The sequence below is a fragment of the Cricetulus griseus genome (genome assembly GCF_003668045.3).
Source record: "Cricetulus griseus strain 17A/GY chromosome 1 unlocalized genomic scaffold, alternate assembly CriGri-PICRH-1.0 chr1_1, whole genome shotgun sequence".
Classification (NCBI taxonomy): Eukaryota; Metazoa; Chordata; class Mammalia; order Rodentia; family Cricetidae; genus Cricetulus; species Cricetulus griseus.
The window spans coordinates 158,356,193-158,378,505 of record NW_023276807.1 but is presented as its reverse complement, the minus strand read 5'-3'; the positions used below and the strand labels follow the sequence as shown (position 1 = coordinate 158,378,505).

The following is a 22,313-nucleotide window of genomic DNA, read 5'->3' as shown; positions in this document are numbered from 1 at the left end:
GCCGGAAGGGCCAGTCTAGCCGGTTATTTCCCGGGGCTGAGAGGGATGGTGAGTGTCAGTGACCCAGACCCCTTCCTAATCACCAGAGAGAACAACACACGGAGTCGGGAGACTTGTGGAAGCAGAGTCTCACTTTATTGTAACAGGCATGCGCTTATATAGAGTTGAGAAAGTGGGTGGGGACCTCAGGATGGGGTGAGGTATAAGAGCCAATAATATCTCACCATGCCAGCTGTAGCTAGGCAGAGGCAGTTTTGCTGAGTCACTCCTATGCAGAAGTGATAGCTCAGAGACAGGTCTCCAAACTCTAGCTAGGCTCAGGAAATTCCACTAGGCCTTGTGTCCAGGCTTTTTTAGGCCCAACATCTTATGGCTTCATGCACTTGAAACTATTTCAGTTTCTAATGCGAAAAGTGAGTAGAGAAGGAAACATTTCCTGGGATAGGGTGAGCCCGAGGCCAGGAGCAAAGCTTGTTTGAAGTCACCCATTTCTGAGCCCAAAGAGCACACTGACTGTCCGTATACTCTCCTATACTAGGGTTCAGGGAAGAGCTTTGTCTTGAACCAACAGTACTGATGAAATGTAAAGAAGTCTCTTCTGCTTTATCAGAAAGAGAGCTGTATTGCTATGGTCAAGAGACAAAGACATACAGCAGCATAATGCTATGCAAATGTCTCTATGGCAAAGAGAAGATGTCTGAGGTTAACTTTCCACAGTGACCTGGAATCAATACTATAGACAAATAGGAGTATATTTGATAATTAGTGCTGAAAATTAGTCAATATGAAATGGTCAAGTCTCAAGATCCACAGGGAAGCTTACTATGTTTTGTCCCTCAGACAATTAGACCAATGATTTTGAAATATGATTTATAGCCTCATCTCCTCCAAGACCATTTTGTTCTTGTTTTAATAATCGGTTCTTGGAACAGACACAGTCTTTCCCCAGAGGCACAGACACAAAGGCTATAAGAGGATAATCTCATTGAACGATAATTAAAAAATTTCAAAAACCTTTCAAGCAATATCGCTGTCATCAGCGATATTGATGGAATATCGCTGCCATGCTGTTTTCTTCAAAGTGAGAAAAGGGACACGGTGAAGAAAGTATAGAAACTCATGACTGCTTGTTTCTGCCAGGGACAATTCAACCAAAACACCAGTCAAGGATGAAGACAAAAAGCACATTTTAGACATGTAAGAACTCAGTAATTAGTGTTCCCCAGGGCCCTTCTTGAAAATAACTGTTTGTGAGTGTCCTAGGAGGCCAGAAAAAGGGTGTGGAGCTGCAGTTGTGAACCTCCAATACGGGTGCAGAGAAATGAACTCTGGTGGAAGAGCAGCAAGGACTCTTAACCACTGAGCCACCCGGTTAGCCCCTAAAGCACCCTTCTTAAGAAACCAGCTTCAGCTCGCCAAGAGGTAGCTGGGAAATGGATGAGCGAAGCTGTATTTGATTACTGTTGCTGCTGCTGCTGCAGCTTGAGAGGATTAAGTGCTGTCCTGAGCTGCCTCTGTCTAGTATACACAGACTGCTATCATGCTGACAGTGACAGAGACAGTCTGTTTAGGAATAGAACAGGAAAACAATACTGTACTACAAAATCAGCAGATGAAAAAATCCATTAGTGTAATTCATACAGTGTGCTATTTGAGCCCTACTTCTGGGTGAATGCCTGAGTGAAATGCCAGCTCAGATCCTTTTCAGGGGTGAGCAATGATTACTTTGGGGTGCTTTTGCTTAGCATAAAACACAGACACTTGAGGCGGACTGTCATCATTTCCCCCAAGTTGCCATGCACAATGAAGTTAGTGCTGGTGAAACACATTGTAAAAACCAGGGTTTGGTGTCACCACTTGCATTATCATGGCAGACCCCGCACTGAGGAACTGCTCTGAGAATTCAAGTGCCATTCTGGGAGTTGGGTCAACAGAAGACCTAAGGTGTCATGCCCTGAATCTATCCTAGAAACATTTCACTGCAATTCTTTAATTTTTTTCCAGAAAATACCGAGAAAGAAAAATTGAGTAGAAATGACTAATGCCCCAGAGAAAGCAATTTGCTAAGTTAGAACTATCCCAAAGATATCAAAGTTTTTCACTACCCCCCGCCCCTTTTACAGACATGGTCTTGCTGTGTAGCTCAGGTTGGCCTAGGATTTTTGTTCCTTCTGCCTTTACCTCCAACAGACTGGGGTTACAGGCATGCACCAACGTGCCTGACTGGGCAATTGCTTTCGGCCTACTACATTGTGTTCTAGACATTCATTTTCTCCAAGCTCCTGAGCATACACGCTGCCTTCCTATTCAAGCTGGACCAAGTGGATGGGTATAAATGACTTTCTATCTCGCAGAAACAAAATAAAAATGACAAGGAAAGCTTTCTACTACCTGGGGAAACTTTCTTTCTTCTAGGAAATGGAGGCTGCATTTCTTCTCTTCACAGGCCCTACTCTCTGTCATTAAGCTGCTCCTCTATGCTATGCCATTATTTTCTTCTCAAAAAACTGCCAGGAGCACCAGTCACCTTCCAGGGACATCAGTCCACCAATTATGCCCTCACTCGACTGCAGCTTTAAGTTGTCCTTACCCCCTAAAGAAGCTCCAACTTCACCTGTTATGTTTTGTGTCTTTTAGTCACAACAACAAAGTAAGATTTGAGGTAAACACCACTAAGTGGTAGCATTAGTTGAATCTGGTGATTTTTTTTTAAATAAGAATTTGTTGTTTTTTTTTTATGAGCTTTGGGTTTTTATTTTAAGATAACCAGCTAGGAATAATTTTAACTGTAGGAGAATTATAATAAATTATTCAAGATCAATGTTTAATTGTTCAGCCAGGCATTAGGGCTCATGCCTGCAATCTCAAGACATTGGAAGTAAAGGATCAGGAATTCGAGGATAGCATGGAATGCACGTGACAATGCTTCATACAAACAAGAACTATAACCACTTACAGTAAATTAAGCTTTTGCAAGATCTGGACACACTTTCTCTTTGAAAAGCTTGTTAACTTCTGAAACTTTTACAGTAACTGAGTTTAAGCTGGGCACAGTAGTCCCACCTGCCAGGAAAGCTAGAGCTCAGGACTCAAGGTCAGCCTCACAACCACCACCTAGAGCAAAATACAAACCCCTATTTCCAGTTGTTTATGTGGCTTATATAACCATTGAGTAAGTTTTCTTAAACTGAAGTGTCTTGAAATCTGAGACAAATTTTTATCAGTTGGCTAATGGCTTGACCACTATCTATACTTGCAAATGCTGGGAAAATTAATTCATGATCTTCCTTTCTCTAGCTCCACTGCTGATATGCTCCTTTGTGACTACTCAGCAGCTGTCAGTTACATTCTAAGCATCTCCATGCTGGGACTCACTATTCTAACAGTGGGTAGCAGAGCGTCCTTGGGGCTACTGAGTAAAAGAAGCCGCAGCTCTTCAGCACCCACTCCCAGGCCTACTAATCAATCCTCTACACTTGCCCTTCATTCTGACAAAACAGGAAAGAAAGACCATGAAGGACGGACAGTAAAAAAATGTTTTAGCCGGGCGGTGGTGGCACACGCCTTTAGTCCCAGCAGAGGCAGAAGCAGGGGGATCTCCGTGAGTTTAGGCCAGCCTGGTCTACAGAGTGAGTTACAGACAGCCAAGGCTACACAGAAAAACCTTGCCTCAAAACAAAAAACAAAAATGGGGGAAGGTGCTTTTAAGTAATTAAAAAAAAAATCACCTTCTTAAAGACCATCACCATTTGACTTTTTGAGGCGTACACTCCGAAAGGTTTAGTTCCACTGCCTGGGATTTCACTTCAGATCTGACCACAATGATGCGGGGGATCGAAGCAAGACTTGAGACCCTCAAGAAGCCTCGTTTCAGCCTGAGTGGCTCTCAACAAGTCTGCTTCACTGGAAGGGAGTTCAGGAGCTGTAGTACTTGAGGAGATTCTTATCTGTAGGCTTTAGAATTCTCTTATCCGCCATATTCACCACCCAACCAGGAGCAAGACCAAAGAAAATCTGCCTAGGATCCTTCCGAACGCTGAGCATTCTGTAAAGTTCATCTTTTGTAATATTGGGAAGAACGTAGCCATACTTCATGGCGAGTTCAATTCTTACTTCGGGAAACTTGGCAGCGCCAGCTGGGTAACCCCGGTTTTTTGCATCCATGTAATTCGGCATCAGTGCTTCAGGTGGGAGCATTCACTTTGGAATGGGCTGTTCCCGAAGAAAGAAAGAAACAGGCTTGCACAGGATTTCCAGACTTCTTGGGTCATAAAAGGCTGTAGTAACAACACCTCCATTTCTTTCAATTGCAGCAATGGCTAATTCTGAAGCCAGCTGCACCTCAATATTCACTTTTGCTTGAAAAGTATCAGCACCGTTTTTAACCAGCTGGACCCCATAATCCCTTTTAAGTGGTTGGATGGTCACACCTCTCCCATTGACAAGCTAAGTTAAGTCAATAGGTTGTGTTGGATCAACTGGCCCTAAATCAATGAGATACTGCAGTCTCCTGAGACTCAAACTATGTCCTTCCTACCTGAAACTATGTCCTTCATTGAATCCATATTTTGGGATTCGGATGTAAAATGGAGTCTGCCCTCCCTCAAAGCCCAGCCAGGGCCGAATTCCTCTCTGTCTTTCTCCTTTATGGCCTCTGCCACATTTCCTACCTCTTCTCTGATCTCTTGGACATCGTTCCCATTTTCTGGATTCAGCGTTGGGCTTTAGGTTGGCCAGGCTCACTCGTGTCAGGGAGAAGAGCGGGTCCAGGCTGCCCCCGCCGCCGCTCACCACGCCAGCCATGACCCGGGGTTTCGCCAAGGGCACCCTGGAAGTGAGAATTTGTTATTTTAATCTCCTATGTTTTGTACCATTATTACCTTCAGAGGACACACATTCATACACGCGCGCGCGCGCGCGCGCACACACACACACACACACACACACACACACACACACACACACACACACACACACACACACAGAGTTAAGTAGCATTTGTTGAATCTGGTGATTTTTTTAAAATGGGAATTTGTTATTCTAATTTCCTATGTTTTGTACCAATATACTTTCAGAAGGCATACACACCCACAGTCAAGGTAGAGACCATAAATGCAAAAGAGCCTCTGTCTGTGGCAGCCACACAGAGTCACTAATTTTCACACCAAATATGAAGTAAGTTTTGGGTCTAGCTGGCTGAGATTTAAGAAAAAAAGGAAAAGTAAATTTTAGAGGATGTTCTGTTTACATTTGAGTAGGGGATTTCCTAACTGCACTGTAGTAACTGTCAAATGATTTATTCAAAGGTGACCCCAAAAGCTGGCTGGAAGTGAACATTTGGAATTTTTAAAACCTTTTCAGTTATTTTACTAAAAACATGATCAACTGTTATGAAAACATAAAGGGCGTCAAAGTTCATTCATCTGTTGGGTCCTCAAATATCTGCTGAAAGCTCGTGCACAACATAGCGCCAAGGCAAAGATAGGCTGATTTTTATTTTCTACTCTGTTATTTCTAACAGAATCACAGCTGCGATAGAGAACCCACCCACCCCCCTCTCCCCTCTTAGATACGTTCCTTTCCTGGTGGCCTTTATAGCTACTCTTTCCTCCTTTGTCATTCTCCATTCTCCCAAAGTCACCCTTGTATCTGAGATCCACCCTTCCTCCCCTTTGGAATCTAAGCCTTGACTATAATATAACCCTTGCTGGCCATGAATTCACTCCCCCAGCATTGTAAATGTCTTTCCATTTTAACCTCATCAAACAAGTACAGCAATCAGAATAAACCCCTTTCTTGGTCTCAATCACTATTTCCATGACTGCAATCCTGATTCTTACTGTTACAAACTCAACAAATAGGAATTAAGAAGACTAAAAGGAGGGTAAACCACCACCCTGTTTCTAGTTCATTTTCTGTCACCCCTTCACCCTAGCCTATCCTTCCCTGTGACTTACCTGGCTTGTGTCACCACTGACCTTAACATGTCCCCTGTCCTCTATGGGATGTGAACAGCCCTTCAGAGTTGACCAAAAAACAGCTCATCTTTAACATTTGTGCATATCAAGACTTGAACAAATTTTAGAAAAATGAAAATTTTTTCTCCTTTTTAAAGTAATTTTTTATTCAGTAATTTGATGTTTTAGATGATTGAATTCTTTTAAAAATAAACTTAACTGAACATCTTCTCTCTAATGCAAATCCAGTATTCTCCCTTGACCAGGCCAGGCAAGCTGGGGAACCTACAGTAAAGAAAGTGCTGGGCCAATTCTAGTCTTTCTCTTTCTAGACTCTTCAGATTCTTCTGGGTTGGTATGCCAAAAAGCAAGCAAGCAAGCAAGCATTTCCCTCCAACCAAATGGACATCTTTAGGGGGTAGTGGAGTAGGGGCAGAATTCAATTTGGCTATGGGAACAAAACTGAAAAGGACAATCCAGAGAGACACAGTTCTGGTTTGTAGTTAAGTAGCAAGAGGCCACATCAGTAAATGTGTACCAAAACACTTGGTTTGTGGAAGAATTCTTTTTTTAGTGCTTATACTTTTGAAAGTCCACCTCTTATCCAACAGACATACCTGCAGTGTTTGAGGCAGCTCTAAGAGGTATGAATGAACGCAAGACTTGACTGCAGAATTCTCACGCAACCGTATTTACATGCTCTCCAGGAGGTTAGCTTGGCAGTCTTGTGAGAGGTTCACATCAGCAGCTGGTGGAATTCTTGGAGGTGGAACCCATGGCCAGAGGGTGCTGGCTGTGTATTACAAAGAGATGTTGTTAAGTTGTAGGCATGGAAAGTCTGGAATTTTCAGGTTGGCTGGATGGAACCTCTCAGGCAGGAGCTGTGTTTCTTTAGTAGTCTGCAGGCAGAATTTCTTCTTTCTTGGGAAGAACTCAGTATTGGTCACCAGTATTGATTAGTTTCAATCGGGGCTCACCCTGACTATTAGAGACAATTTTCTTACTCAGAGTCTATCAGTTGTAATGCTAACCACACCTATTAAATGCTGCTGTGGCCTGCTGTCCTCTAGGCGTGACATGGCTATTACTCTCTTAAACTGTCAGTAGCTGTGATGGTCCAAAAGAGACCTATGCAAGATTGAGTCCATTCATTTTCAATTATGGTGGAAGGTAGTGGATTAAAAATCCCTTCCTATCCTTAAGGAGTTATACATAGTTAATGGCTACTAAGGGAGAAGGCTTCCAAGGCCATGGTCCACCCCATGGATATATGAACAGTTCTAGAGGAGAAACTTTTCTTCAGTGGTGTAACTGCCATAAATTGCTCATACTTTTTTTAAGTGGCCCCTCATCTACATTTCAGTAAGTAACCCTAACTAATCTCACCATTTGAGCAAGCTAGATTTTTTATTTTTAGATTTATTTATTTTGAATGTGTTTTGCCTTTATGTATATATGTATACCATGTGCGTGTGTGGTGCCTGAGGTGGTTTTGTGAGCTACCATGCAGGTGCTGGGAACTGAACCCAGGTCCTCAGCAAGAGCAGCCGATGTTCTTATCTCTTGGGCCATCGTTCCAGCCCTGAGCAAGCTAGATTTGAGTGAAATGTTTCCTTGGTCCATGGTTGTGCTCTGCCTGACGTGAGTGAAAGTTTGTTCTCTTCAGGACAAGTTCACAGAACAAACAGCTTCATAGTAGTACTTAGATTCATGTTTAATGGAGTAGCTTGGTACTATAATTGATTGTGTTCACTTATAAAACTATCAATCACACTCCTTTCTCCCAAGATGGAAGGATTTGGATGCATAGTACAGTGACAATGTTCTTGGCATTTTAGGAGCAAAACCAAACCAAACCAAAAGAACGAAAACAAAAACAAAAAACCCTGGGCTTCCACAGCTATTATGATAAATCTTTCCACCAGCAACCTGAGCCCCTCTGCCATGTGGGCACCCAAAATAACACACAGAGTCTTATATTATTTACAATGCTGTTGGCCAATTGACTATGATTTCTTATCTGCTAGCTCAGTCTTAATTATCAACCATAATCATAAGACTTATGGAGGACACCGGCGGATTGTGTCCTGTCTTCCTGGGATCACATGGCGGCTGCAGAGCAGAGAGCAGGAGGAAGAGGAAGAGCAAGAAAGAGATTTTCTGCTTATATTCTGAGTCTGCCTGCTATGCCACTTCCTGCCTGGATCACAAGACTTCTTTACTACATTTCCCAGAATCCTCCTTGACTCCTAGTCCCACCTATCTTGCTTTCCTATTGGCCAACAGTACTTTATTATCAACCAAACAGACAAACATATACACAGAAGGACCTCCCCCATCACACAGCCTTAGAAAGCTAGGCTGGTATTGGCCCCCAAACGCTCACAAAATAGATGAGGAATGATGAGAAGTAGAGGGAGATTTGTTAAATGAGGGAAGAGGAATAAATGAAGAGACCCAGTGGCCTCCAGTCCATCTTAAGGGTCCTGGCATGCTTCAGGTTTAAGCAGAGAAAGAACTGGGGGAGAAGGAAGGGACAGGCATAATTTAGCAATCGTGGTGAAAGTGTGGCATGGTTATTATTCTCTCAGTTCTGGTTCTTTGAGACCAAGTCCTTAGAACTGTGATTACTTGAAGGGAGCAATCTAGTTTCCGAAAATGAATGCTTCTGCTTTAGTGTTCCAAAACAAGGGCCTCAACATCATGGATAATTGTTCTCATCTTAATAGAGGTGGGGGGTGTCCCATGAGGTTTTGTTCATTGTAGAATCCAGGGTGTCTCTAGAGTTAGGACAATGATTTACCTGTGTCCCTTCAGCCACAGTAAAGGAGACAAACAGACACAAAGTAAAGGCAAAGACGTCCAACTTTCATCCTGCATTGTTAACATTGTGGGCCTGGGAGAGGAGCCAACTGTTTCTTGAGAGGCAGCTTCCAGTGCCCTTTGGGCAGCTCCTGATGAGTTTTTAGCAGTCCTGCAGATGGCCTCGAAGTAGCCTCATGGTGGAAGAGGAAGGCTTAAGTATTTTCAGCTGGAGTAGGGAGTCTAGCGCTCTGTTTTAAAACTGGGGCATTCATTAGGCAGTGTTTTAGGGACACAGATGTGTTGGTGCATGCCTTTAATTCCAGCACTGGGGAGGCAAATGCAGGTGGATCTCAGTGAGTTCTAAGCCAGTCTGGTCTATAAAGTGACCCTACTACTGGCCTTCCCGTGTCTCTAACTTGCAGATGGCTATTGTGTTATTTCTCCAATTTTGTATCATGTGATCCAGTTTGTCATCAATCTCTGTCTCTCTCTGTAGGTGTGGCTGTATATATGCATATACACATACATATGTATGCGTTTAGTTACTATAGGTAATACTCTTTTTCTTTATGTACACACACACACACACAACACACACACACACACACACACACACACCACACATATATCCGTATCTGGTTTTATTTCTCTGGAGAACTTCGACTTACACAACTAGGAATTGTCCTGAGTTGGGCCTTCAGTGTGCTTCTCATAAGAGATTACGAACACTGTATGTGTTTGTTCCACTACGGTCTAAGTGGAGATATGGCATAGAGGGAATTCAAATATGGCATGAGCTTTTAAAATCATAGGTAAACATGTTCAATGATTTCTTAGGTCCATTTCTTCCATTTACAGGACTCATAGCACCTGCCTTGCATACTTCACCGGATTGCCTTAAAATTAAGTTCCTTCAGTTAGTGCATGTGACCTAAATTAATAAAACAAAAGTTACATGAGTCATTGTTTAGATAAAGATAATGGCATTGTTTATCACACAGGACAGAAAGACAGGACAGGGAATTTATGGGGTGGGGGACATGGGCATGAAAAGGAGCTCTTCACTTCAGAGTCGAGCTGAAGCGTCTTTGTGTTTAATTATGTGCATGTGTAAGAGTCTCTGTGTGGGTAAGTGTACATGTGTGAAGATGCCCACAGAGGCCAGAGGCATCATATCCTCGTGGAGGGGTTACAGGCTGGGGACAGGACTTGGCTCCCCTGCAAGAGCAGTATGTGGCTTAGATTCCCCGAGGCTTCCCTCAGTCAAGACTTTGTTTCCAATCTTCAAATCATGAGGGTTTCTTGCAACATCTCTTAAAAAATAAATCTAGTGTTGAGAGTTTCAGGGTTTGGGGATGTAGGCAATAGCTACAAGTATTTGAAATGTTAAGAAGCTAAACAGATATCCTGGAAACTGACCTAGAAGCTCCCATATGCAAGTAGTCTTAGGTGATTTCTTCTCTGTTTTCCAGCGCTGCACTTTGTCAAGTGGGTGAGATGAAAGAGGATAATCAGCAAGATGACAAAGGCTGGCAGAGGGGATGACAGTAGGATTAAGAACTTAGTGTTTTAAATTCTCCCACTTTGGATATAATTTTTTAGTTTAAAAAATCCAGCTCTCTAGGAATGGATAATACCCTTAAATCTCAGGCTGTCATAAAATTATCAAGTGGAGTAGAGTGGTCCTGGTCCCAAAGGGCATTTTAGAGACTAGTAATAAATAAACTCCAAGTGACATAATCAGCCACCATCAAACACCCTGCAGTATAAAGAAGCTATTAGAAGCCTTCTCTGAAGTCCCATGGAAATGAAAGCTCACAACATGAATTTGGTTCCTGAAGCTAAAATCATGATTATTTTTCTCATCATAACTTTTGGACTTCCATAATATTGCCAACCTTTTTGAGAAGAATTCACCCCCAAAATATTTCTGTAAGGAAAGAGTAATGGACATTTCTGGAGGGACACTGTGTACCAAGAGTTCTGTCAGGTGTTTGCAGCTCCCTTGGTACCTCTCAGGAGCTCCAGAACTAGAGAGTACTGTCACTGCTTGGTAAGTAGGGAAGTTGAGACATAGAGGATCTCAATAATATCGAAAAGACCAGACCATAACGCTGTTGAAGAGCAGAACTGAAATCCAAGCCCATTGTTCTCTGTGCAGATAATACTGGCATTTCTCTTGATAACCCTACACTCCACTTTAACCTGGAGGAGCTGCGTTACTACTGGGCTTGGGCTGTGAGATTTCAAGAGCCCACACCAGGCCCAGTCTCGCTCTCTTTGTATCCAACTCATAAATCAGGATGCAAGCTTTCAACTGCTGCTCCAGCGTCATGGCTGCCTGCCTGCCTGCTGCCATGCTCCCCACTATGATGGTTATGGACTCACCTTCAGAAAGTGAGCCGCCATTAAGTGCTTCCTTCTATAAGTTTCCTTGATGACGGTGCTTTGTCACAGCAGTAGAAAAATGACAAAGACACTGTGTATGCTGACTAATATGTCTGCTGGTAGCCCAACTATCCCATCCTCATGGATGATATGTATGAGCTTCAGTTCTCTTGCCTGGGTGCCATGCTGTTGTAGTTTCTCATTATGCCTGCCTTTCTCTCAGCAGTTAACTCTGTTGCCTCACTTCTATCATTTCTGGAATATGTCATACCACGTTTTACAAAGGAGCAGAGTTCTGTAATAAACTCCTATGGTGTGTTCCGTCTGACCTATGGAGTAGAGTCATTCGGTGATGTGAGAGGCTTTCTCAGCAGTAGCCCCTAGCATTTTTTTTTCAGATGGCATATTCTCAGGACCTTCTCACTAAATGCATTTGTGTGATGGATTTTTATGTATACTATTTCCATTCTAGCTTGCCTGCTTTATGAACTTTTGATCCTTGCTCTCACTGTAGGCCACAGCAGATCTAGAATTCCTATTGCACTGAGAAATGTGGAGTGTGATAGCTGCAGCGTGGCAGAAAGGGCACTGACTCCTTTTCTACCCACAGATGCACCCAATGTCCCAATCAATGGGTCATCTCTACCTGAGAGGCATCAACGCACCAGAAAAGTGAAGACTATCAAGTGGGTGACAAAGCAGAGACACATGAAGGCAGACTCGGCTCTAGACACTTCCCCACACATTTGGGAAACCCTCAGCACTCAGTTTCTCCCTGAAGTGAGAGATTGGACTATACATACAGTACCCTATTTCCAACAGTCTCTATGGGTTGACACCCATCCCACCAATTTTGGGAGTGGAGAAGGTGAGGCATACGGGAATGTTGCCATCACAATGATTGGCAACTACTTCCAGATGCTTCTCATCTTGAGATGGGAGCAGAAAAGGGGTCAAAACTCAAAAGTCCCAATTTGTCTGGAAAGGATTTTTCTCTCACACAACTGCTGCTATTGACAGTCAAGGGGCAACCCCATGTGTCAGGGAAAAGGCTGGACAGGCAAACAGAGAGTTCTGGAAGCTTGACTAAGTACTTAGCACTTCCTGGTCCTTCTCCAAGATGCCCTTATGCTCACTACCAAGATAGAAGGCATTGAAAACATGCCCATTATACTAACATTTCCAGGTTTCTACCTTGATAGCCTTGGGATGCTGACACACTCTAATTTGGGGGTTACCCAAAACAGAGACAGTTGTTTGGAGAAATACAAGGATCTAAGAAGAATGTGGGAATCTCTCACCATTCTCCTGCACTGATTCTAGACTGATAAAATTGCAAGCAGACCTTACACATTTATTGTGTGGAAACAAACACGGGCCAGGAATAGAGAAATAAAGAAACATGTTCCAAATAAATGCAAGGCAAATTCCAACGAGTTGACCTTGGTGAAAAAGGCATGCCATTTGTCAAATTAAAAAAAAAAAAAGACCTAAAAAAATGAACACTGAGGTCAGAATATAAAGGCAAAGACAAATGAGAATTTTAATGAAGACAGACAAAGTGTAAAAGAAAAGCAAAGAGAAACTATCCATCTGAAGAGCATTACAATGGAAATGAAAACTGGAGGGTCTCAACAGCAGAGAGCCAGTCAAAGGAAGGACCACTGGATTCAAGGATAAGTCACTAGGAAACACTGGTTCTGAGCAGTGGACAGGGGCTGTGATGAGGGAGAAGAGTGAAGGTAGCTAAAGGGATTTGTAGAACACCATCATGTATCCAGAAAGAGCTAGAAAGAAGAGTAAAGATGAGGGACAGAAAATATGTTCAGAGAAGCAATTCTACATCACTTGGGAAGCCTAGCAGGCATGCCAGCCTTGGGAGGCTGAGGGTGGAAGACTGTTATGTGTTCTAGGCCATCCTGGGTTACCTAGTGAGTACCATATCCCGGGCTATGGAATGAGAAGAAGGAGGTGGGGGAAGGGCAGGAGGAAAGATCTGGCTAGGATGACAGTCCAACCAGATTAAACAGGTTAAACCCTGGATCTAGCTTTGTATTCCCTGTCTGAGAGATCCTCATAATAGACTTCAACAAGGCCTGTGGCTCCACAGTTTCTCTGTGTCTGCTCTCTGCAATGGGCAGCTTATGGGCAACAGAGATCAGCTCCTCACTGTTTTAGAGACTCATGTCTGATATCCAGGAGGCACCAGTCGGTGTCAGAGGATCCACTTCCTGTTAGGAAAGCTATCCTCTCATTGTAAACTCTTTCATGTCTCAATGGGCCCAAAAGCTCTCTGGGGTCTCTTATTAGGGCGCTAATCTCATTCACAAAGGCTTGACCCTCGTGACCTAATTGTCTCCCAAACCCCCATTTTCTAATGCCATTACCATGGGAATTGGATCTGCACGTAAGAATTAAAGAGGTACATGAATGTTTAGTCATGACACACAGCTGGTCTTTAATGGCTAACAGCTACTTTTCTACTTTCCATTATCTTTTTGTTGTTGTTGTGAAACACCTAATACCGCCAGAAATGGCCACCTGATTCCATTTTTTCTCAGACCCTCATTTCTCAAATACTTGATACATTGCACCTGCTGACACCTTGTCTTTTGCCATTCATGACCCACCTCAGTTAACAGTTTCTACTACCATCTGTGTGGGGACTGCATTTAAGCCTTCTAGGGCCACCAAGGTGGTCCTTACTGCTTTTTTAGCTTTTAACTTTTGCTTTCTTGAGCAAGCCGTCAGACCCACCCTTGCAGTCTAGGTTCTGGGGTAAGCATATCAGTAGGCATGCCATTAGGGAGATTAGTAAGCAGAGGGTAGCTGGGGAGTGTTTTCAGGTGTAGCTCCTTTGGGGAAGGAAAGGCAGCTGATTAAGAAGAAAGCAGCCTCGTGAATTGACTGGGAGACCTGAAGCTGGGGTACCATTCAGCTGTGACTGCAGGAAGGAATGAGGCATCATACCTTTGCATCAAGCATGCCTGTGTCCAGGCTGCTGGCATGCAACCAGGGCCAAAATCAATTCCTAGAGTGCCCCAGCTGCTGTCAGCCACATACCGAGTAGCTGAGGAGTAGGTACCACATTCCTGAAGGCACATCTGGTGACTCAGCACATCCTCCAGCATACTTTGTCACTTCTAGATCTCCACTGCATTCTTGGGCCACCTCTTGAATGAACATGCTTATCCGTATCCTTGAATCATGGTTCCCTTCTAGAGAGCCCCGAACCAAAGCTGCTTCCCAGGGGACCGAACCATTTTTAGATGGGTATTAGAATTGCACCATTTACTAATTATTACTACTGGAATTTTGAGGGCCCACCTGGGTCATCCAATTATTCAGGGGAGATCAAAGTTTTTTTCTTGGGGCTCTTTTGTATCATTAATAGAAGAATTTAAGAATGGATCAAATAGAAGCCTGAGGACAATTTTAATACAGTTTAGGGAAAAACCCCACAGCAAGCAAACTGTAAATTCTGGCAGCAGATACCTAGAGGAGGAGAACAGAAGAAAGAAGGGCAAAAAGACCACTCCATTTAAACTGGCATGGAGGTCAGATGTGGTGTAGACAAGCAGCTATGTGGTGGGGAGGGAGACTCTGGAGAAAGAGTAAGGAGGTGTTCAGGGAAAGCCCAAAGTGTTCAGGAAAACATGCTTAGAGAAGAGATAGAAAGAAGGAAATGAAAACTATCCAGAAAAGCAGGCAGACTTCAGAGCTTTTCTTTGTGCAGGTTTGGAGCCTATCCTGGCACTCTCTCTGGAGACCAGGCTGGCCTCGAACTCACAGAGATCCGCCTGCCTCTGCCTCCTGAGTGCTGGGATTAAAGGCATGCGACTTCAGAGCTTTGTAACTGTGGTTCAGTGAACTGCTTGAGGATTCTGGGTAGAAAAGTTCACTATCTCATGGAAGGACTAAGCATTCACCAGCTCATTGGCATGACTTGCCTTCCCAGGGGTGGTCCCTTGGCCCAAGTAGAATAGTAGGTCTCCACTTGATCAAGTAGTTTTTACTCTAATAGCTAACATTTGGGGCATGTTGCACTGAATTACACACCCATTTTCCTCACTCCTAGAAGGACATTTGACTAGGTTATTTATCCCAAGCTTACCTCCTAACCCTAGGATTCTACACATTCCTTTTCTAGCTCAGCACCTTATGACAATGGGTCCTGATCCTGGCTGGTCATGGGGCTTTGTATCTATTGGCCAAAGGATGAGATAAGAAGTGGAGTTAGCTTTGGGGCCATTTGGTTAGAGTACACACAACAGCCAAACTGTCATTTTGCCCTCAGCAAAATGTAGCATTACCCCACTCCCTTCCTGGGATGAAAGCCACTGGCCAACTACTAACATCATACAGCGTGTTCCAAGCTTGCAGGACACGTCTGCATTTTTGTTACTAATTTATGATGACTACAGTATTGCCCCCCTCTCACAAAAACAACCTCAGATTTTGGCCAAAGTTTTCCCCAAAGTTTCATAAATTCTTCACTTTGAAGTGGAAGGGTGATCTTAAGGGTCAAGGCCAGCCCAGAGGCTGCAGTTAGGTTTGGAAGACAGTCCAGAATGCAAAACCAGAGCACACAGACAATGGAGAGAGTGGAAAGAAAGTTGGAAGACTTCCTCAATTTTAATCTTCCTTGGAATTTTAGCTTTCCTTAGGCCTCAGAGGGACATTCAAGGTCCCTGTCAGTCAGTAGGCTTTGGAACTGGCCAGAGTTTCCAGAAGTCACAGGTCTACATAGAAAGTTGAACCCTTGCCCTGACTGTCAGATGGCCCCATTGCAACTGGAGATGGACAAGCCAGCTTCAGTGAACTGACAGGGGACCGTCAGCCCACTCGATTATCAGGTCATTCCCTCTTCAGTCTGTCTAAGAAGTAATTAGAGGGGGCGGGGACCATCCTTTTCATTAATCCTACAGCAATAGATGGAAGGTAACAGGGAACATATAAAATTAGGAGGGTTGCTTGGCTTTTAACAGGGAGGAAAAACAAAACAAAACTCAAACCCCAAAACAACAAATAAGCAAACAAAAATCCAGGAGCTTGAATCCAGGTTGTATTAATCACGGCAAAGTTAATCCTGTTCACCCTGGTTTACACTCCCACCTCTTCCCGCAATTGACACTTTCAGTTGCATGACCTTCCACGAAGTGTGTGTCTGTATATAAGGTTATCACGGTGAGAAAATGTGGAGAACGCGCTTCAGTTAAACAACAAGAACGGAGAGGGTGGGCTGTAGTTTGTAAATGGAAGTGTGGAGTTGAATCCAGCTGAGGGACTCTATGAAGAATACAAATGTTAAGCAAGAATAAAAGATGTTATTCTGACATGTGGTTGCTTACCAGTGATGTCCGTTGTTCTTGACTGACAGGGAACACCTGTAAGGATTCAGGCATTATGCTGGCCTGTCCCTGTGGCAGAATGCACTCATGCAGTACCCTGGTCAGCCCGGGGTTCTATGACTGCTACTTCACCATGTGGTCAGCATGCAGGTGCAAAGGACCCTTTAAAAGAAAAACTCCACCCACTCTTCCCCCCTCTGTTAGGTCCTCTCTCTCTGAGGAGGCAACTCTCTCAGTCCCCCTTTCTCTCTGTCTCTGTGCCTATTTACCTCTTTTTTTTTCCTTTCCTTCCCTTACTTCCCCTTTCTAATAAAACTTTCCATATGAGCCACGTCTGCAGGTTTGTTTCCCATCCACTGTCCCACCCGCCGCGTGGGACTGCATTCTCTTCGTTTGTTTTCCTAACAACACTCGCTCCCTGGAAGAGATGCTATTGAAATCAGTGCGCGGCTCTTTGCTTACTGTCATTCTTATTTCTTATGAGGCGGAGGCATAAAGCACAGGACATGCAAGTGAAGCAAATGGCAAAAAGGTGTGTGAGCGTGTGCGTGGATTTGTGTGCGTGTTCGTGCGTGCGTGTGTGTGTGCGTGTGCGTGTGTGTGTGTGTGCGTGTGTGTTGTGATGATTCAGACTAGAAGCCAGGAATTGCACCAGCCATTTGCTAATTTAGAAATACTAATTTACTATTGAATAACAGATCTCTGTTTACTTAAACTGTTGGCAATTACTCCCCACCCAATTTTAGAGGAAGCACAAAAGAAAATCTTTTAGCTTGGCACTTGGCCGTGGACAATGAACTGGTATTCATCTCCTTAAAGGGAAGAATTAGGTTTCAGTTGATGGTGGCCGGTGGACACATTTCTTACATTCCTCTTGTCCCTTCTGGGAGCCCTGGTTTTGGGCTCCAATCTCCCTGGTCATTATTATGAGGGCCAATGAGCCGGATGTTTTAACAATTGCGCCACTTACCACTGGATGCCAGTAGAGGACTGTAGACTGAACTTGGGGTTGCCTGTGGCACTTCTAGAAGACCATTGAACAACATGAGGAGCTGGAGTAATCCCAACTCTTTAGAATGTCTATGTCCCAGCACCTACATCATATTACAAGACCTGATCTAAAGATGGCTTTAGTCTTAATTCCCTCTGAGGTTAATGTTCTTTTCATCTGTAAGTGTAATGATTCTGAGACTCAGACTGTAGCCAGCCTGGCAGAAATGAAGACTTTCTAAAGAGACACTTGTGTCCCCCAATTTAACCATCAAACTGTTGAAACAATGGTTCCCCAAAGAAATGGTAATTTCCCCAGCAATTTCATGCAGGGAGAAGTGAAGAGCACCAGCCAGAGAGGGGTTCTTGTCTCCCCCAAAGAGACTTTAAGTGGTTCTAGCAACTCCTCAGAGCACCTCACAGGACCAGATGGAAGCATACCCAGATAAAGTTGGGTCAAAGGTCGTCAGGATCATTCCTTGACATGGATTGCTTGGATCTGCATGTCCTTGGCTCTCTATTTAAATTTTGGTCTCGCTTCAGAACCCTGAAGGTGGACTTGAGAGGTTCCTTGGATCTATTTGTTCTATGAGACCACATGGAGTAAATCTCTCCTTTCTGGTCTGCACTATAAATTTGGCTCCTTTAATTAGCTTCTTGAGAACAAGTGATTGGACCTGACTTGGGGCACAGATTATAACCCCTAGGTCTGATAACAATATGATTTAATTATATTGGAGTTAGTCATAGAGATAGCAGGACCGAATCTTTTAAAAAAATTTACATGTATTTATTTTGTGCATGTATGTATATATACCTGTGTCATGGTGTGTAATATGGAGGGTGGAGGAATTGGTTGTCTCCTTCTACCATGTGCATCAGCGATTGAACTCAGGTTGTCAGGCTTGGTCACTACTTGGCTTTACATACTGAGCCATCTCTCTTGCCCACATGGTCAAATCTTGATTCCTCTTCTCCCACCCATCCTCTCTTCATCTGGCTACAAGCCTCGCTGGAGGAATGCATGTGGTGCTTTGTAGTGAGGAGTATGGAAGACATGAAAAAGGGAAAACACAGGGGCAAAAGCTTCTCAGCATTCATGCATAAAGACCATCCGGGTTTTAGCCTCAGGATTAGCTATCAAACTCAAACACTACTTAGTAAGAATTCCAGTTTGGGAGGTGAGATCCTGGACTTCTGAATTTGTCTGTTCACTGAAAGGATTCACAGGATTTACTTGTCCCCAGACCTAGGGATTTGACTAAATAAGAGGACAAGTGGGAGAATGTTACCCCCTCCAAGGACCTCCTTCTTCAATTTGAACATATTTCCTCCATAGGCCACCAGAGGGCAGTAAAGAACTTCTTTGTAGTTTGTGAAGTTTACCTCAAATCTCTCTACAGGTGGGAAGGAGTTGACATCTGGGTTGAGGGAAGCAGGGTTGTTCATTTAGGGTGCCAATAAGAAACAAGAGAATCTCAGCTGAGACTTTAAAACACCCTATCCCTCTGTCTCCTTTAGACCTGACTAGATATTCCCAAGTTCCTTGCCTGCTCCATGAACTTACTCATGCGTCTGCTGGTTCCTTCAAAGACTCATTCCCTTCAAGGGACTCTTGTTTCTTGTTTGTACACTGAAATGATATCATTCCAGAGTTTAATAAATGTTAGTCATCTTAGCTTTATGATAAATGCATTTACACTGATTTTTCATTTTCCTGTAATATATCATAGTGCCTTAACCCCATGACATAATTTTATTGGAATTCAACTGGGAGGTCTCAGCATTGTATCATTACATTAAATTTCAATGACAATTATCTGCCAGACGCTCACATGCACAATGGTCGTTAGAAACATGTGGTTAGGTTGTACTGTTTCCTGTTCACATGTCCCAAGTAATATAGAACAAAGTGTGTCCTAAATATTTTAAACAAGCACATTATACAAGATGTTTTAATTCTGTACAAGCATCGCTTACTGACCTTGGTCTCTGCCTACAGGAGACAAATAAGTTTGTCTTGCTGTCTCCAATAGGTTTGCGATCCAGTTAGAAAAACAAGACAAAGTAAGAAAATGTAATGATGAGTGAGATTGTTGAGACATCAATCATTCACATATTTGTTCAATATATATTTGTTGAACATCTATAAGTGGCAGACTCTAATTGAGGCTAAGATTCAGGGAATGAGCAAAGCTAGATGGCTTTTTCTCTTTCTATCTATCTATCTTTCTTTCTTTCCTTTTTATTTTTTTTTTTGCCTTTACAGAGTAACCTAATGAGGATACAGATGGTAGTTAGATGGTCAGACTAGTGATGCTGATTGAGGTCATGGATAAGGTTGTGCAACAGCACATCCTAAGGAAGCTGATCCAGGCTGACCAGCTGATCAGCTGATCCAGGCTGACCAGCTCATCAGCTGATCCAGGGTACGGAAGGCCTTCCTGAGGAAGCAATCGTGAGCTTAGAAATGAAGCAGGAACAGCAGAATGAAAACCCCAGCTTGGAGGGATACTAGGGTACATTAAAGAAGGTTACCAGAGGGCAGAGGAAGGCAGCTTTTAAGCTATCTAGTCTAGGTGGACCTGGATCTTGGACTGGGGTATGGTAAAGCTGAACGAAGAGTATGGCTGGAAAGCAGAATGGATAGTGATCCTCAGATTTTTGTGACTAGAGGTAGATCTAGTGGTGAGAGAAGTCTTGAAATGACCCCGTTTTCCACTTTGCACAATTAGACAAGTTGTGGGCATCATTGATGTGGGACGTGCTAGAGCTGGGCCTGACTGGAATTCAGCCATTGATTTGGTTCTTGACACTGAGTTTTGGGTAGCTTCAATAAAATCCAGAGCAGAGATAAAACACTCAATGTAGTGGGACTCAGTGAACGTGGGATGGAAGATGGAATGGAACTAAATGCTTACACGCTAATGAAGTCTGTAGTCTTAGTTGTTTCTTGGGAAGAAAGTCTATAGCGTTAAAACGAGGGTGAAGAAAAGTTAGATACTGAGAGGCTGGAGAGAGAAGGGTGAACAGGAAAGTGAGTCTGAGAAGGCAGAGAGGAAGAAGGAACCTGGAAGTGTGGTGTTCTGAGTGCCAAGGGAGAGGTTTTAGGTGTGGACTGGTTGTTTCCCAGAAACTGTTGGGTTCCCTAAGAGAAGCACAAAATGCTGACTCTACTTGGTAACTGTAGCAGATTTATTATCAGTCCCAGTTCTCTACCCTTCTCAGCACCCATACCCCCTTCCATGTGGCCTGGCAGTTGTGTTAGAGATCCAACACGACTAGCTAAGGATGGTGACCATAGGCAATAACATATTGTGTATACCAGAATTGTTAAAAGTGTCGACTTTAAAGGTTCTCACTGAAGAGAATGAACACAATAGGTGGTGGATGCTTTAATCAGCTTAATTTAATCAACCCATGATGTATACATGTATCATACAATCACAATTATAACTTATATCTATGTACAAGATAAGTATTTTGTATTTTGTATAGATATTTTGTATTTTTTTTGTCACTGTAAAAAACAAAAGTGAGTGAAAGTGGCAAGTTAGACCACAAGAGGCACAGCATGTTTCTTCGTCTGGGTATCTGCAGTAACTGTGACAAGAATACATGCTGAATACCATTTGATTTCCTCTAAACAAGAGGCCTAGCTCGAAGCCAAATTCAGCCGAGTCAGCTGAACCATAGTTGACCTGAAGACAAGCGGGCAAGAGATAAATGTTTTGTTGCAAACCATTAAACTCAACCAGCATTGTCATAGAAACAGCAGCAGCTTAGCCTGCTTTACAAATGGTCATTGGTGACCTTCTGGCAGCCAATGATGAGGAAGTGGTGTGGCAGAAGCTGGATTGGAGAGGGCTTCAGAGTAAGGAAGGCACTGGGAAAGGTAGCCAGAAAGCAGCCAGGTAGACTGTTTTTAAAAGTCTTGCTTTTTTGAGATAGAACTAATTGACTGCCGGGTGGTGGTGGCACACACCTTTAATCCCAGCACTCGGGAGGCAGAGGCAGGTGGATCTCTGTGAGTTCGAGACCAGCCTGGTCTACAAAGAGCTAGTTCTAGGACAGCCTCCAAAGCCACAGAGAAACCCTGTATTGAAAAACCAAAAAAAATAAAAAATAAATAAAAAAAGAACTAACCTATTTGGAAAGGATAGTTCACATCATGTGGTGTCTCAGATGGGAGCCAGGGTGATTTAGAACACAGGTGGAGAGGTTGGCCTTGGTGGGAGGAAGGGACATGTGTCTGTGGCAACGCAGCAAAAGGAGCTGGCAAGGGTGGGAGAGGTTCAGAGTAGATGTAGGGATCTGGTCGCCCTTTTTCTGAAATGAAGAGGGAAATGGGGAACTATTGCCTGTAGGGAGACACTGTAGCCCCGCCTCCTAGTAGCCCCTATAGGTGTGCCTGGCCACGCCCATGGGGGCGTGGTTAGGGGAGGTCAAAGATGACAAGGGGACAATTCTTAAGGGACTGCGCACATGTGGATGCCCCTTCTCTCTAGCCACGATAGCTTGCAACCTCTGGGCACACGCTCTGGCTTGCATTTGGGCTGGTGTTTATCTGAATAAAGAAATCTTAGCCTTACGGACTATACGGATCATCTTTGAGTGCATGCATCACGTAATACTCAGCAATTGCCAATAAAAGCTAAGACAGAAACCACATCAGACTGTCTGTCGTTCAGATGATGTGGATGGTAAATACTGGCTTCGACAGAGGGATATCTCTCAAATGCTTCAGCTCATAGTTTGGCTTTGGGAGCACTGCAAGATGCAAATGTGAACACCTATAAAATATTGCTGAGAGAAACTAGAG

The 22,313-nt window shown here is 43.5% G+C and overlaps 1 long non-coding RNA gene and 1 pseudogene across 6 annotated transcripts in view; one reads left to right on the top strand and one right to left on the bottom strand.

Annotated features, from left to right (window-relative positions):
• LOC103162502 overlaps positions 1-22,313 on the top strand; it is a 105,569-nt gene that overhangs the window by 15,197 nt on the left and 68,059 nt on the right. The window lies entirely within an intron of this gene.
• LOC118237823 lies at positions 3,916-4,803 on the bottom strand (annotated as a pseudogene).